This window comes from Lagenorhynchus albirostris, chromosome 17 (assembly GCF_949774975.1).
Source record: "Lagenorhynchus albirostris chromosome 17, mLagAlb1.1, whole genome shotgun sequence".
Lineage (NCBI taxonomy): Eukaryota > Metazoa > Chordata > Mammalia > Artiodactyla > Delphinidae > Lagenorhynchus > Lagenorhynchus albirostris.
Window position 1 is genome coordinate 1,191,348 of NC_083111.1, and position 14,950 is coordinate 1,206,297.

Genomic DNA, 14,950 nt, shown 5'->3' on the forward strand with positions numbered 1-14,950 from the left:
CACACCATGGGGTCCACTGATGATGTACACAACTCTGGTCCCATGGGCTCTTCCAACCAGTCACCGTGCAGCTGAGCCGGCTAGTTGCTGTGGGATACTTGTTGCTAGGAGACTCGGGGATGCCTGAGAACTCACATGGTGCGGGTGCTTCCCTCAACGTTCTGTCCCTTTTCACTCTGTTCTGATTGCTCTCCCAGTCTCTTGCAGTTCCTTCATCATTTTCTCTGACATTTCCCTTCATAAACCGTGTGTTTAATCCTTTCTACTTCTTGCCTCGAAGAAACTAAAGGCTTTGGAGAAAATGGACGGCGCTAGGAGTGGTCTGAGAAAACAAGTGGTTTTCAGTCTAATTGCCCCATCAAAGGAGACAGCTGCTCTCACAGCCCGGGGCAGGAAGGAGTGTGCGTGGACACCTCCTGGTCATCTCCTGACCCATTTTTAACTGGAAACTGACATCTCCACCTAACTTGGACTCATATCAAGCTGATCAAGGGATCAGCTTCTGAGGCTGCCCAGGTGGTAGATGAAGTTGAGGAGACTTGGAGTGAAAGCGGAGAAGGAGAGGATGACAGCCAATAGCAGCCCCAGCACCAGTTGCAGTGACTGGACATATGGGACCCACCACCTCCATCTGCTGGTTCCCTCTGAAAGAGGTGCACAGCAGCCTTATAGATGCTGCCTGCATTGGTGATGCTACCTGCCACGATGCTGCTGCCTTCCTTTCTATATATTAGCAAGAAACTAGCAGAAATAGAAAATTTAAAACAACGCTATTTACAATAGCCTCAAAAATATTAAATATTTAGACTAAATTTGACAAAAATGCCAGACCTGTTGATTGACAAATTAAAAAAAAAAATGCCAAGAGACAGTAAAGGAGACTCAAACGAATGGGAGATTCCCTTTGTACACAGACGAAGAGATCCAACACCGTTAAGATGTCAGTTCTCCCCAAAATGATATATATTCAACGCTACCCCAGTCAAAATGTCAGGCATGTTTTGTAGAAGCTGATTCTAAAACTTATATGGAAACTCAGAGGATCTAGAATAGCCATAACAACTTTGCATAAAAAGGAAAAAAACTGGAGAAATTATACTAATTGGAGGATTTCAAGGGTTAATGCAAATCTACAATAATTAAGACAGTGTGGTATAGAATGAAGATAGACTAATAATTCAACAAAACACAATAGAGAGTCCAAAAATAAACACACACATGTGTTCAATTAATCTTCAGAAAGGCTGTGAAGACAGTTCCAATTCTAGGACATTCCCTACAAATGTGTCGGAATCATCATCTATCCCTGTGCAAACTCTATGAACTTTAATTCATATATTGCATCACACTTAAAAATTAACTCAAATAAATCATAGCCTAAATGTGAAACCTATGAGAAAACACAGAAGACAATCTTTGTGAATTTGAGTTGAACAAAGATTTCTTAGTTTTGGTATTGAAACGCAATCCATATGAGGAAAATATGATAAATTAAACTTTTTCAAAGTTAAAAACTTCTGTTCAAAATGCACTATTAAGAGAAACTAAAGACAAGCCATGGACAGATAAAATGTTTTCAAATTACGTACCTGTTACAGAAATTGTATTCAGAATAGATAAAGATCTTTCAAAACTCAGTACTAAGAAAACAAACAACCCAGTTTCTAAAAAAGGGGCAGAAGCTTTGAGAAGGAACTTGATAAAGATATTTGAATGGTAAATAAGCATATGAGTAGATGCTCAATATTATTAGCCATTAGGGAAATATGAATTAAAACAGCACTGAGACATCACCACACACCATCTAGAATGGGTTAAAATTACCATGACTGCCCACACCAGGTCAAAGGAGGATGACGGGGTGCAACTGAAATTCTCATACACTCTTGTTGGGAAATGAGAACACAGTCATTTTAGAAGACGGTTTAGTAATTTCACAAAATGCTGAACATACACCTGTCGTAGTGGATTGGATGGCAGCCCCCCAAAACATATGCCCCCATCCTAATCCCAGGAACTGGTGAATATGCCCTTACAAGGCAAAATCCTCAGGACCTTGAGGAACTAAGGTTACTCAGGACCTTGAGGAGCGGAGCACGTCCTGGGTAACCCAGGAGGGTCGCGGCTGATGTCAGCATCCTTAGGAGACGGAAGCAGGGAGGAGGAAGCAGTGGGACCGTGGAGGCAGAGACTGGGGGTGTGGACGCAGGGCACGGGATGCTGAGGGACCGCAGGAGTGGGAGAGGCCAGAAGGGTCCTCCCCAGAGCCTCTGAGACGCCTCGACTTTGCACTTCCAGCCTGAGAACGCTGAGAAAATACATTCTTGTTGTTTTAAGGCACTGGCTCTCTGGGGGTTTGTTACAGCTGCCCTAGGAGGTGATCCACCTACCACGGGGGCCAGCCACCCACTCCTCTGTACTTTCCCAAGAGAAATGGAAGTCCAGAGCCACAAAAGGCCTTGTATGGGACTGTTCAGAGCAGCCTTACTGAAAGTCATCATGACAATGAGAATCTGGGGGTGATAAGTGTGGGCATCATCGTGATGGTGATGACGAATTCACGGTGTTTACTTATGTCAAAATTTAGGAAACTGTCCAGTTTATCACATGTCAAAATATCAAAGTAAAGCTGTTTACAGATATTTTAAAAATCTCAAAATACAACATCTTAGTTTTGTGAATAAATTACAGATAAAAGCAGGGAGAATAGTAATGGGGTATGTGTCCTGGATGTAATAATAATACGTAGTATAAAATTGTGTGTTTTGTTAACAAATTAGTACATTAAGTTCTTTGGAAATATATGTCCCAGTTTTGGGTGCAGGAATCTTTGATCTCCTCCCACTAAGTCATTAAACTTTCATTCTTGCCTAGGTTATCTCTACTTTAATTTCTATTGCAGGAAATAAAGAAGGAAGAGACCACTGAATTTTAGTTAGAACGAATACAGGGACACTAATAAAGAAATGCAAAATGCTTCAGAAATGTTTCTGTTGTTGTTAGTATCCTGCTCATCCACTGAATGATGGTTGTAAAGAGTATCTACAATGGAAAAGAAAACGTATTTCAGTTTGATATTATACTTTTTCAAACAACTAAACATCCTGATATTAATCAGTATGTAACTGAATAAAATATTCATAAACGTATAAAACTCATCTATCTCATAGTGTATGAAACAAAAAAAGGCAAAATTAAACAAGAAAACAACTTTTGTATGAATAACCTTCAAGAATTATCCATGCTTAAAGAACATGCGGCACATATATACAATGGAATATTACTCAGCCACAAAAAGAAATGAAATTGAGTTATTTGTAGTGAGGTGGATGGACCTAGGGTCAGTCATACAGAGTGAAGTAAGTCAGAAAGAGAAAAACAAATACCGTATGCTAACACATATATATGGAATCAAAGAAAAAAAATGATTCTGAAGAACCTAGTGGTGGGACAGGAATAAAGATGCAGACGTAGAGAATGGATTTGAGGACACGGGGTGGGGGAAGGGTAAGCTGGGACGAAGTGAGAGAGTGGCGTGGACATATATACACTACCAAATGTAAAATAGATAACTAGTGGGAAGCAGCCGCATAGCACAGGGAGATCAGCTCGGTGCTTTGTGACCACCTAGAGGGGTGGGATAGGAAGGGTGGGAAGGAGACGCAAGAGGGAGGAGATGTGGGGATATATGTATATGTATAGCTGATCCACTTTGTTATAAAGCAGAAACTAACACACCATTGTAAAGCAATTATACCCCAATAAAGATGTTAAAAAAAAAAGAATTATCCATGCTTAAGTAAAGTGGTGTATATATACGATTTTACACAAACTCTTGTTTACCTTCCTGTTCTTGTAAACTCATCTTACTAATACTGCCTGCAATTGGGATTAGAAAGATGTTTGGAAAAGATTTAGAGGTTAATTGCAAATCTCCTTAATGGCATAAAATGTCATATAAATGCTAATTTTCTTGGGTATTTACTAATTCTAAAGCAAATCTCAATAACTCCTTGCATTTAAAAAAAAAGCTTCTTAACACAGAAATTCAGTGCACATTTTCAACATTAATGGAATCTGAAAGTGTGCCTAAGAGTAGGAAATGAGTGTATTAAACCAGCTCTCGCAGCGCCTGGAGCACACTCTGTGTTGGCTAACAAGGCAGCTTTGGAAATTATTAATTCCTATAAGTTATAAATGTATCATTCACTATGTTGGTAAAGGAATATACTTATTTATGCTCTAGAAAATCAAAATAATTAATGCACATCTAAGACTGCAGAACTAGACTTTTCATGATCTTGATTTATTATTTTATTCTGTGATATAGTTTATTTTAGTGGTTAGACAGAAATTTAGACTTCATTGATTCAAGCCATTCCATTGGTGTTATTTTTATAAAGTTACTTGCTTTTGGTGATGTTTAGTTGTTTAATTCATGAGTAAAAAAGTAAGTGGATATATTTTGTGCGTGTGTATGTATTACATTGTGTGTATTATATAATATCCACGAGGCACAATGTGCTGAAAATAAGCCTTTTCCTACTCCCTGTTCTCTAATCATTGCTTCTTTTCTCCTCTGATTCCCCGTACAAATGGTCATTTGCGACACACTTCGTTCTCCACTTTGGTTGTGTGCCTGTCAGTGTATCTCGTGTATCTTTCCTTATTACCATATACAGAACAGCCTCATTCTTTTTAAGTGGCATTATATAGATTGTAACATAATTTAATCAGTTCCTGATTGATGGGCATTAATGTTGTTTCACATAATTTGCCGGTACCGCAATGCAGCCAATATCCTGTGTGTAGGTGCTTTTTCTGCGTGCTTCAGCGTTTCTGGGCTATAGATACCTAGGAGTTCTGGTAGCTTGTCTGTCTTGGGTTTTGATGGCTCTGACCAACCCCCAAGAAACTAGAGAGGAAAAGGGAGTGAACTGAGAAACATATAGAAAACTGGAGGTGTTTCTTTGGCCTGAAAGAGAAGGCAGCCCACTGCCGCGGGCGGAGCATCAGACAGGAGCAGCCTGGGGGAACTGACCCCTCGTCCCTGGCAGGGCCTGGGGACAAACGTTGCCCTTCTCCACGCCCGCTGGAAGCCTGGGCCTGGGTCTGTGTTCAACCACTGTCCCCGTGATGTTTTGAAAGCACAGCTACTGTGCAGATGGATAGACCTGTGGTTGCCAAATACAGTTACTGTCACGGAAATACCTCTGCTCTACACAGGCCTCACGTATCGCGATGAGTTGCACCTTAAGACCCTTTCCCGCCAGCAAAATGAGGATGTGTCCCGGTAACACTGAACCTCACAATGGAAAGGGTCAGGGTCCCACCTCTTTCTTTCCCCAAATGTTCCTAGAACCACCTTCCCTGCTCTGCCCCCTAAGGGCTCTTAGGCAAAGCAGCTCCGCCCAGGGACAAAGACCTGTGCCATCCGACCCAACTCAAATCCGCAAAATTAAAGGTGAGCACACGAGGGCGACTCTTCTTCAAGCTCTGTGCAGTGGCAGGATCGTAGCCAGTGAGGTTTATCCGAGGTGCGATTATTGCTAATTGAAAAGACAGGAATTAAGGAAGAAACAAAAAGAGACAGACAGAGAGAGAGAGAAGGAAGCAAAGGGGGAGGAGAAGGGGGGAGGAGGGAGAATTCCAAGGTGATTTTCTCCTTCTACAGATTCAGAGAAACGTAGGACACCTTTGGTAAAATCTCTACCAATCTTTTCTAGCACTGTAGGAACTTTGTACAGAAGTTTCATGCTGATTCTTAAAAGTACTTCTTCTTGTTCTCTTTGGTCTACTTTTATATCCTGTAATTTGAGTATTCACTTAATTACATACAAATTAGATGTTTTCATATTCAATTCAAAGTCCACCATACAAAGAACATAACCCAAACTGAGAAGGTCACAGAGGTCTTCTCTTGGCACAAATAAAAATGGACCCAGTCATGCATTTGACAGAGTCAGAGACGACAGCTGCCCAGAGAGGAGAAAGGCAGCTGATGGCCACGTTGCTGGGAAGATTCAGCAGCCCCACACGTGAGCGCGTCTTGTCCGAAATGGGTGAGATTGGAACCAAAGGAGCACGCACATTTGTTTAGATCTTTCTGGCAGGTTTTCACGTATCAGCTCTCCAGGGTGGCATTGACTGGTTTCCAGTGTCACAGCCGAGCCCCCCTCTTCAGCGTCGTGTGTGCCTGTTCCCAGTCAACTGGTTGTACCGGATTCCTCTCCGTTCACTAGTTCTTGTGCAGCTGTTGTACACCTCAAGGGGTGGCTTAAATACCTATCCATATTTTATGGTTTTCCCCACAAATACCAGAGTTCTTTCTAAAATTGAGATACAACAAATGACCTTTGGCTGTTTTGTTTTGTTTTGTTTTTTTGGTGAAAAGGATAAATACTGAGGATTATGGTGCCCTTGATATAGAGATTGTTTTTAATGAGAAAAGTATCCTGCCTCAGTTACTACTCCGGGCATCTCAGTAAATGAGTTAAACTGAAATCTTCATTTGAAATGAAGGTGGGAAATCTGAATTGTACAGATTAGCAATGAGTGCAAACGCCTGCAGCAAATTGGTGAAACAGCTGAAATTCAAACCAGGCTCCGAATAAAACCACTTTGAATTTCCCAATAAGTTACGTGAGCTGCACAAATAAAGAACACATAGATATTCTTTATGTAGATAGATAGATGGGTGGATCATAGGTAGTTTGAGAGATAGATAACAGATGTTAGAAACAGACAGATGAGAGATAGATACATAGATAGATGCTGGATAGATAGATAACGTAAGATAGATAGATAGATAGATAGATAGATGATAGATAGAAGATATATACAGAGAGACAGAGAGACAGAGAGAGAAGGAGAGAGAAAGAGAGAAAGATACTATAACAAATTCATCTGCGGTAGTCCTCGTTACTAACCTGAATTATAAAAGTGGATCTCAGGTTGTTTGCCCTGTGATTTAGCTCTAAGGAGAATTACGTTTCTACTAAACAGTGATGTGCATGAGTTCCTCAATGCCAGCATCTGCAATTATTTTTCTCTTTTTTGTTTTAACCCTATATTTTCAAATATTCCATGAGAACTAAAAAATCAACTATAAGTCATTCAGGATTTCCTTCGTGGCATATTAAACCCACAAAGACAGTACAATCATTTTAAGTTTCCTAATAACTATATTCAAAAGTGTTAATTTTGTTCTAAGTTACACTTTAACTTGTAGAATTTTCATTATTATTCCGTGGTTATAATTCAAATATTCTTCTTGATTCTGTTAACTCAAGGTGACTTAATAAAATGCTATCTAGGTTCTGGGCTTCCCTGGTGGCGCAGTGGTTGAGAGTCCGCCTGCCGATGCAGGGGACACGGGTTCGTGCCCCAGTTCGGGAAGATCCCACATGTTGTGGAGCGGCTGGGCCCGTGAGCCATGGCCGCTGAGCCTGTGCGTCCGGAGCCTGTGCTCCGCAACGGGAGAGGCCACAACAGTGAGAGGCCCGTGTACCGCAAAAAAAAAAAAAAAAAAAAAAAAAAAAAAAATGCCATCTAGGTTCTAACGTCTTGAATTTGTTCAGTTTTACTTTGTTGTTAATGTTTAATTCTATCGCATCTTTTCACCACTTCCTTGGCTACATTCACTATTTCCCCACCCACCACCTTCGACAACCAAAACTTAATTTTCTGTTCCTGAGTTCAGTTTTTTTAGATTTCACATATAAGCATTATGGCCCTGAACACTGATTCTTTGGAATCTGTTGAGAGTCCCTATGTTCTGTAACAGACATAGAGATATTCTTGTAAATATTCCATTCTGCTCAAAAGGAGTATGTGTTCTCCAAAATCTAATAGCTTGAATATAATATTCGTATTACTCAATCTCCAATAGCTCTAATGGTTGTTTGCCCAACTGATGTCTTTCTTGTAAAGGGGAGTTAACATCACCATGAATCTATTATTGACCTATTTCTTCCTATATTTCTTTTTATGGTGTTTGATGTATTTTTAGGCTATATTTTTAGGTGGGTATGTGTTTAAGACAGGCCACCTGTGACTTAGTATGCACACACACATGTCTCTACCTTGTTTCTAATGACAAGGACCATTATAAAAAACATTTTATTGTTTTAAAGATTTCAGTTATATAGTGGTCTAGGAAGAAGCTGGTACCATATATGCAGAAACTGTTTTCTCATATGTACCATGTTGAATAACTCAGTCTCTTTTAATGACAAATATTTTAAAGCCAGGCTCCATTTTTGCAACTGTAGCCATAAGTAGGATTTCAGATTTTCCGTAGTTCTTGACTCTGCCAACATTTTCACTTCCAGGTCCTTAAAGATGTGAGATGGCTGATGTTCTCTTGTAACAAGGTTTTGATTTATTAAAAGATTTATCAAATGCTTTTCTACCAATGTAAGTAAATAAACCAATAAAACTCCTGTTTTCACAGAAGTGTTATTTCCAGGAAGAAGCAATAAAATGAGTATTGTGAAATTAGATTCAATAAACGTTGTTCTACAATAAAGTCTTTTTACTGAGGCTTGTGTGAGACCTCCAGACACTTGTCAAACTGGCCGCCCTAAGTGTCACCAGCATGACCTGCAGATGAGACAAAGCTGAGGTTATCATTATATTTCCAGGAGTCGTAAAGGAGAACACCTTCCCACAGAGTGTGGTGAGAGCCTCAGAGAGGGAAGGTTCAGTGCAGAATTCATTGAGAATTGAAAGTCTGATTTACAGCACACCCTTCACAGGGGTCACCTGATGAGGGTTGGGTAAGGGTCATGATACTCCAGACCCGGATTGGTGGAAACAGAAAAGCCAGGTCCCTGAGATGAGAGATTCAAAGTCTTAAAAGGAGCACATCGCCTACTGATGCTTCCCTTGAAGCGTTTTATGGGTCTCGCCCCAAGTTCCTGGAATGAGCAGTCAAACCATTTGCTAGAGTTACAGTTTCTGGAAAGAAGTACTGTTGAAGACAGTCTAACAGCAAAGTCAGTCACACCAATGCAAAGTAAGCTGTGTGCAGGCTGAGTGTACGAGGGGATGGTTTACGTCTCCAAGTTTGCTCCCTTACTACCCTCTGTATTCATGTCTTTTCATGACAATCTACCTTGAATTCATTTCAGACAATATTAAACCCATTCATCCTCCACTTCGGTTCTTTCGTGACACAGGAGATCTTAACTTCAATCAGCAAGTTTCCCTTTGAACTTATGCCTAGAGACCCATGACTTCTATGTGCACGGTCACCAGAGCCACACACGGAAGTACCCCTAGACTAAGACACGTGTCAGGGCGGTGTCTTTTTTTGGTCTTCTTGGTACAGCTCCCCTGCTGCACACCTGGGGCTCTCGTACACCTGTCCCTTTATTACCGAGTCCAAGCTTGCTCTGCTCGCTGCACGACAGGCCAATAAACCAGAGACGACGTGTTGAGGCAAGGAACACGACCTTATTCGGAAAGCCAGCAGACCGAGAAGACGGCAGACTAAAGTCTCAAAATACCATCTCCTTGGGGTTTGGATGCCAGTGTCTTTGACAGCACAGAGAGGGGGAGGAGATGAGGATGTAAAGTAAAAAGGCCGTAAATTTTGCAAATATTCCCTGGAATGGCCAGCCTCGGGGAGGGGATGTGTTAGTTTCTTCTTTCTTGCAGCCATTCACAGGTGGGCAGGGTCAGGATGTTTCCCTGAACAAAGGCACTTTGGTTTAACATTCAGGCAGCGGGCCAGGGCTCCCCGAGGCAGCCCATTCTGTAGAGACAGTATCCTTTCAGTGAACAGAAGCAGTGGAGCGTCAAGCTTAAAGTAAAAGAAACAGATCCAACATGGGGTCAGAGCTGGCTCTCACCTGTTGCCCCTTCCCTTGCCCCTGACACTCTGACCTCACGCGGGTTCCCCATAGGACTTCCTCTCCTCACTCGGAGCCCGCGTCCCAGGACCCACCAGTGACCACTCTCCCCTCCCCTGAACTTCCCATGTTTATGCCTCGATTTGCTCCTTTGATCTCCAGTGTTTCATTGTCCGCCATGTGTTCTCTCCCATTATAATCCAGATACACCCACCATATCAGTATAAAATCCAGGATCATCATCATCTGTTTTTCCACCCTAGTTCTCTGGATCCTGAGGCTTATCTCGCACTTTGAACAAGTGCTGATTTCAGAAAGACGTTATCAGCAGATCAGATGAAGTTTTTTGGGGGGGAGACTAGTGTGTTTAGAGTTTTCGTGTTTTTAGTGCTGTTGAAATGGAACATTTGGCTTTTCAACTAGTCACACTATTCTGTCAATAAATATCAGCTGTCAGTGCGACCATTTCCTTATTCAGCCTTTACACTTTCTACTTAATAAAATCCCAAAACACATTGTTGGGGTTTTTAAATCCATCATTCTGAATTGCTCAGAAAGTAATGTAGGGCTTCCCTGGTGGCACAGTGGTTAAGAATCCACCTGCCAATGCAGGCGACACGGGTTCAAGCCCTGGCCCAGGAAGATCCCACATGCCATGGAGCAACGAAGCCCATGCGCCACAGCTACTGAGCCTGCGCTCTAGAGCCTGTGAGCCACAACTACTGAGCCCGTGAGCCACAACTACTGAAGCCCACGCACCTAAAACCCATGCTCTGCAACGAGAGAGGCCACCACAATGAGAAGCCCACGCACCACAACAAAGAGTGGCCCCCTGCTCGCTACAACTAGAGAAAGCCCACATGCAGCAACGACGATGACCCAAAGCAGACAAAAATAAATAAATACAATAAATTTTTTAAAAAAGAAATTAATGTAAATATTTTATTTTTATAGAGAAGACAGGAAAAATCGTTTCTCATACCCTGCATCAAGAAGGTGTTGATTCATAAAAGAGTTCAATTTATGGGAGCTGGGTGCAACTTAGCTCCCCGGAGCCCCATGGCGGCCAAGTGGAGAAGGTCAAGGCCATGATGACCTCTTCCTGTGACAACTCCACACACAAATACAGCTTGACACCTGAGCCACCAAGCGATTCATCCAAATTCCCACAACAAATATTTCCCAAATGAGGGCTGCATAATAAATATTTGTTTAACAAATTAAATGCTGTAAAGCGTCAGAACCGTATATTTTTCTCATTGGGAAACTGTTCTCCAAATTCAAGAATTTCCCTTCACAGGCAAAAAAATCCAAAGGAGGAATCTAATCTATTTTTCAGGATTTAGATTACTTTGAGAGGCTTAGAAGATGTTTGGAAAATAATATTTTCCCCTCAATTTGACATGGCTTGGTTTCTTCAAATATACTCAAGTGTCTACACGTAATTTCTCTTTGTTAGATGAACGGCTCCATTAACATCCTAAATACTAGGCAAAGGTCTTCAATTCTGCAAAATTGTAAAAATGAATAAAACAATTAAGCTCTTTAATGCGCTTCCAAGCCAGAAGGTAACATAAGATTTTTTTTTTAATTCTACCATTGCTTACTGTCATGCATCTATGTGTCTTCACATCTAATTGCTATTGCCTCATTCAAAATGCATTACTCACTTTATGTCCGGACATAATCAGCCTGGCATTTTCCCCGGATGTGCTGGGTCACATTAAAAAACAATGATAGCAACTCTGTGATAAATATTTGATATTCCAGGATCATGTATTCATAGCACTGATCTAAAAAGCTGTTATAAAAATAAGCTTATGACTCCAAAAGTCTATCACTTACAGTTTCAAAAGAGTAGTCATTTTCCCACATCCATTTATTATTTATAATAGCTGTGTGCACACCACTCTGATAATTACAACTAGAAGGTAAGTGCAACCGTTAATGACTGAAGATGCTTAAAAGTATCTCTGCAGAAGTTAAGCCACTTGAGTGCTTTTTCCTTGAAAGCTTGTAAATATATCTTTAGAGTAAGATTGATTACGTGTAGCTAAAATTGTGGATTATGATAAAGAAATGGCATCACCTGTCAACATCACAACGCAGAGGTGGCATTAAGAGTGCCAGCCATGGAAGAGAAGCCGTGCGTCTCCAGAGGGTGACCTGGCATCACCTGTGGTTCCACAGAGGAAAGGTCTGGCGGGCATCTGAGGATGAGGACGCTGTCACCAGGCGGGGAACTCGCCCGGCCGCCTGCACCGCCCTCCTGCCGGGGAACCTCCTGGTCCTGACACAGAAAACCCACCTGTGCAGGAAATGAAACAGACACCCAGGAACATACTAGCGCAGTCTGACACTTTGGGGCCTGGTGAAAGTGAAACTTGTGGTCCAAAGGGGAAAAAAGCTGGTTTTCAGTTCACCAGAATTATCACACGTTTCTTCCCAGGGATCTGCCCCGGGTCACCTGTGGACAGGGTTGTCAGGGAGGGAGGGGGAAGGTCACAGGCAGAGAAGGCGCCGGGCCTGGGCTGCATCTGATGGAAGCAGTGTCTGGTGTTAAGGCGTTATTTCTGCTTGTCCCCTCCTCGCCGCCCCCCATTCAAGTAATCTGCTTCCCGAGCATCTACTGGATATCAAAGTCGCGACTCCGCCACCAGAGGAAAGGGACCAAGGAGGCTGTCAATCAGGTTTATGCCTCCACCCTAATTTTATGTCTAACAACGTTATGTTCTACTCACAGAGCAAATGTCTTATTGATTCTCTTGAGCAATGTTCGGCGTTGAGTTTCCTTCGCCCGTTTCTACAGATGAGTCTGAACATAAAGTCGTTATGACTCAGGCCGCGTGAGACTGGCTGGGACACATGCTCAGACGTGATCCACGGGAAGTAAAGTCACATCTCAGCCAGACAGAGAGAGAAATATCACACGATTTCACTTATATGTGGGATCTAAAAAATGATACAGTTGAACTTATTTACAAAACAGAAACAGACTCACAGACACAGAAAACAAATTTATGGTTACCAAAGGGTAAAAGGGATGAGAGAGGGCTAAATTAGGAAGTTAGGATGAACGTACACACCCTACTGTACATAAAATAGACAGACAACAAGGACCTACTGTACAGCACAGGGAACTCTGCTCAATATTATGTAACAACCTACATAGGAAAAGAATTTGAAAAAGAATAGACGCATCTATATGTATAACTGAACCACTTTGCTGTATACCCAAAACACAACATTGTAAATCAACTATACTCCAATATAAAATAAATTTTTTTTAATTTAAAAAAATAAAATGATCTCTTCTTCCCTGAGTCCCTGTGAAATGGTCATAACAAAGTTCCAGGTACGGGGTATGTTGCTGTCAATATTTTTTAATACATTTGGAGAGTGCAAATTCTGTTCTGACCGGTTCCCAGGGCTGTGTTTGGGTGTCTCCTCTGAGACCTCAGAGCTGCCTCTGCTTCGTATAGGATGTGCTGCTCTTTCTGTATCACAAAGTAAAGTTCCTGGGCGGCCAGGGCCCCCCAGCGATGTGTGACTCACGAACCTCCCGTCCCATCTCACTTCTCTCAGGCCACTGCGGCCCCTTTTCCCTTCGCACCTAATTTTCTTTCTTCCAGGGAAACGTTTCTCTAACCTCGTTGTATGTGTGTCCTCATTTTTACTCTTAGCTCAGAGGCGTCTAGAGAAGCTGTCCAACGACGCCCAGGCTGTAGCCCATTTAAGATGAGTCACTAATACTTAGCATCAACCTGTTTACTTGACTGTGCTTGCCTCTCCCATGAGGATACAAGCACCATCAGTGCAGAAGCATATTTGTCTTATAATCCCTGCAAGACTGTCGCTTTATTTAGCTGGGTGCTGGGCTTTTATCACTGAGAGAGATCTTGACAGACTTATTTCTTTCAGTCTGGAATCCAGGACAGGGCCCGTCCCATTCTTCGCGCTCTCTTTAGTCTTATCCGTTGCTTTATGAAATCTGCCCCATCCTTGCTGGAGTTCAGTTCTCTTTTGCAGTGTGCTTTTAGAAATGGCCAATGTTTGCCACACACACAAGGACTCTCACTCTTTCCAGCCACATTTCCAGGCTTATAGAAGGAATATCGTCACAGCAGGTGGGCGGCCTCGCGCTGGTTATTTCAGCAACAGATTACCCGGTGTTTCGAGGCTGCGTAGACACACCTGCTGCTTCCAGTCTGTGGTAGCCGCCCCTTTTCTACCCTCTGAGCGCTCCCTAAGCCAGTGCTGTATATCTGCACTTACATAGCAACGAATCTGTCATCTTTTCCTGTGATATATTCTTGTCATTGACCAGGGATGAGTTTAAAGACATACCCAAAGAAGGAATTTTTATTCTTTAGGGAATTGTCATTGCTTTATATAAATGTTCCTTTATTTTGAACAGAGATAATGAAATTAATGGAAAGACACTATCTTTATTTATATTTTTAATACCAAAATGATATATTTAAATCATGTTTTAAAAGATATACAGTAAAATAACTTTTTGCCTAATTGAAGGATGCAAAATAAGGTGCAACAAACCAAACAGATAAATACCAATCAGTTATGCCTATGTTACCTCAGCTCTTTTATTCTACTTATTTTTCCCCAGAAAAAGGTGTGTGTGTGTGTGTGTGTGTGTGTGCGTGTGTGTGGCCTGTCTTGCTTTGCTACACGTCTAACGCTCCAGCACATCAATGCACCACATTGTATTTACGCATCTGCAGAGTGGCCAACTCTTTACTAGCTGATCACTTACTTTTTTATTTTTTGTTCTTATTGCTCCAACAAACAGCCCTGGATTCCTGGGCACACTCATCCTTCCCAGCGTGGTTCTAAGGTAGATACTAGGATGATAGCTGTCGAGTTTTAGGATATGTCCAGTTTCAGCTCTACTGCCTTCTTCCAAATTGTCCTTCAAAGTGATATTCCAATTTACACCACAGGCAAAAATACCCATTTTTTCCCTTTACTCTATCACCAACAATTACTATTCTTAAGGGGTTCATTTATGTCAACAAGAGAAAATGTTGGCTCATTACCATCTTAATGTCTAATATTCTGTGTATAATGAAATT

At 41.8% G+C, this 14,950-nt stretch overlaps 1 pseudogene; it reads left to right on the forward strand.

The window, feature by feature from the left end:
- Positions 1–5,492: 5,492 nt before the first annotated feature.
- LOC132508436 (U4 spliceosomal RNA) lies at positions 5,493–5,562 on the forward strand (annotated as a pseudogene).
- The last annotated feature ends 9,388 nt before the right edge of the window (positions 5,563–14,950 follow it).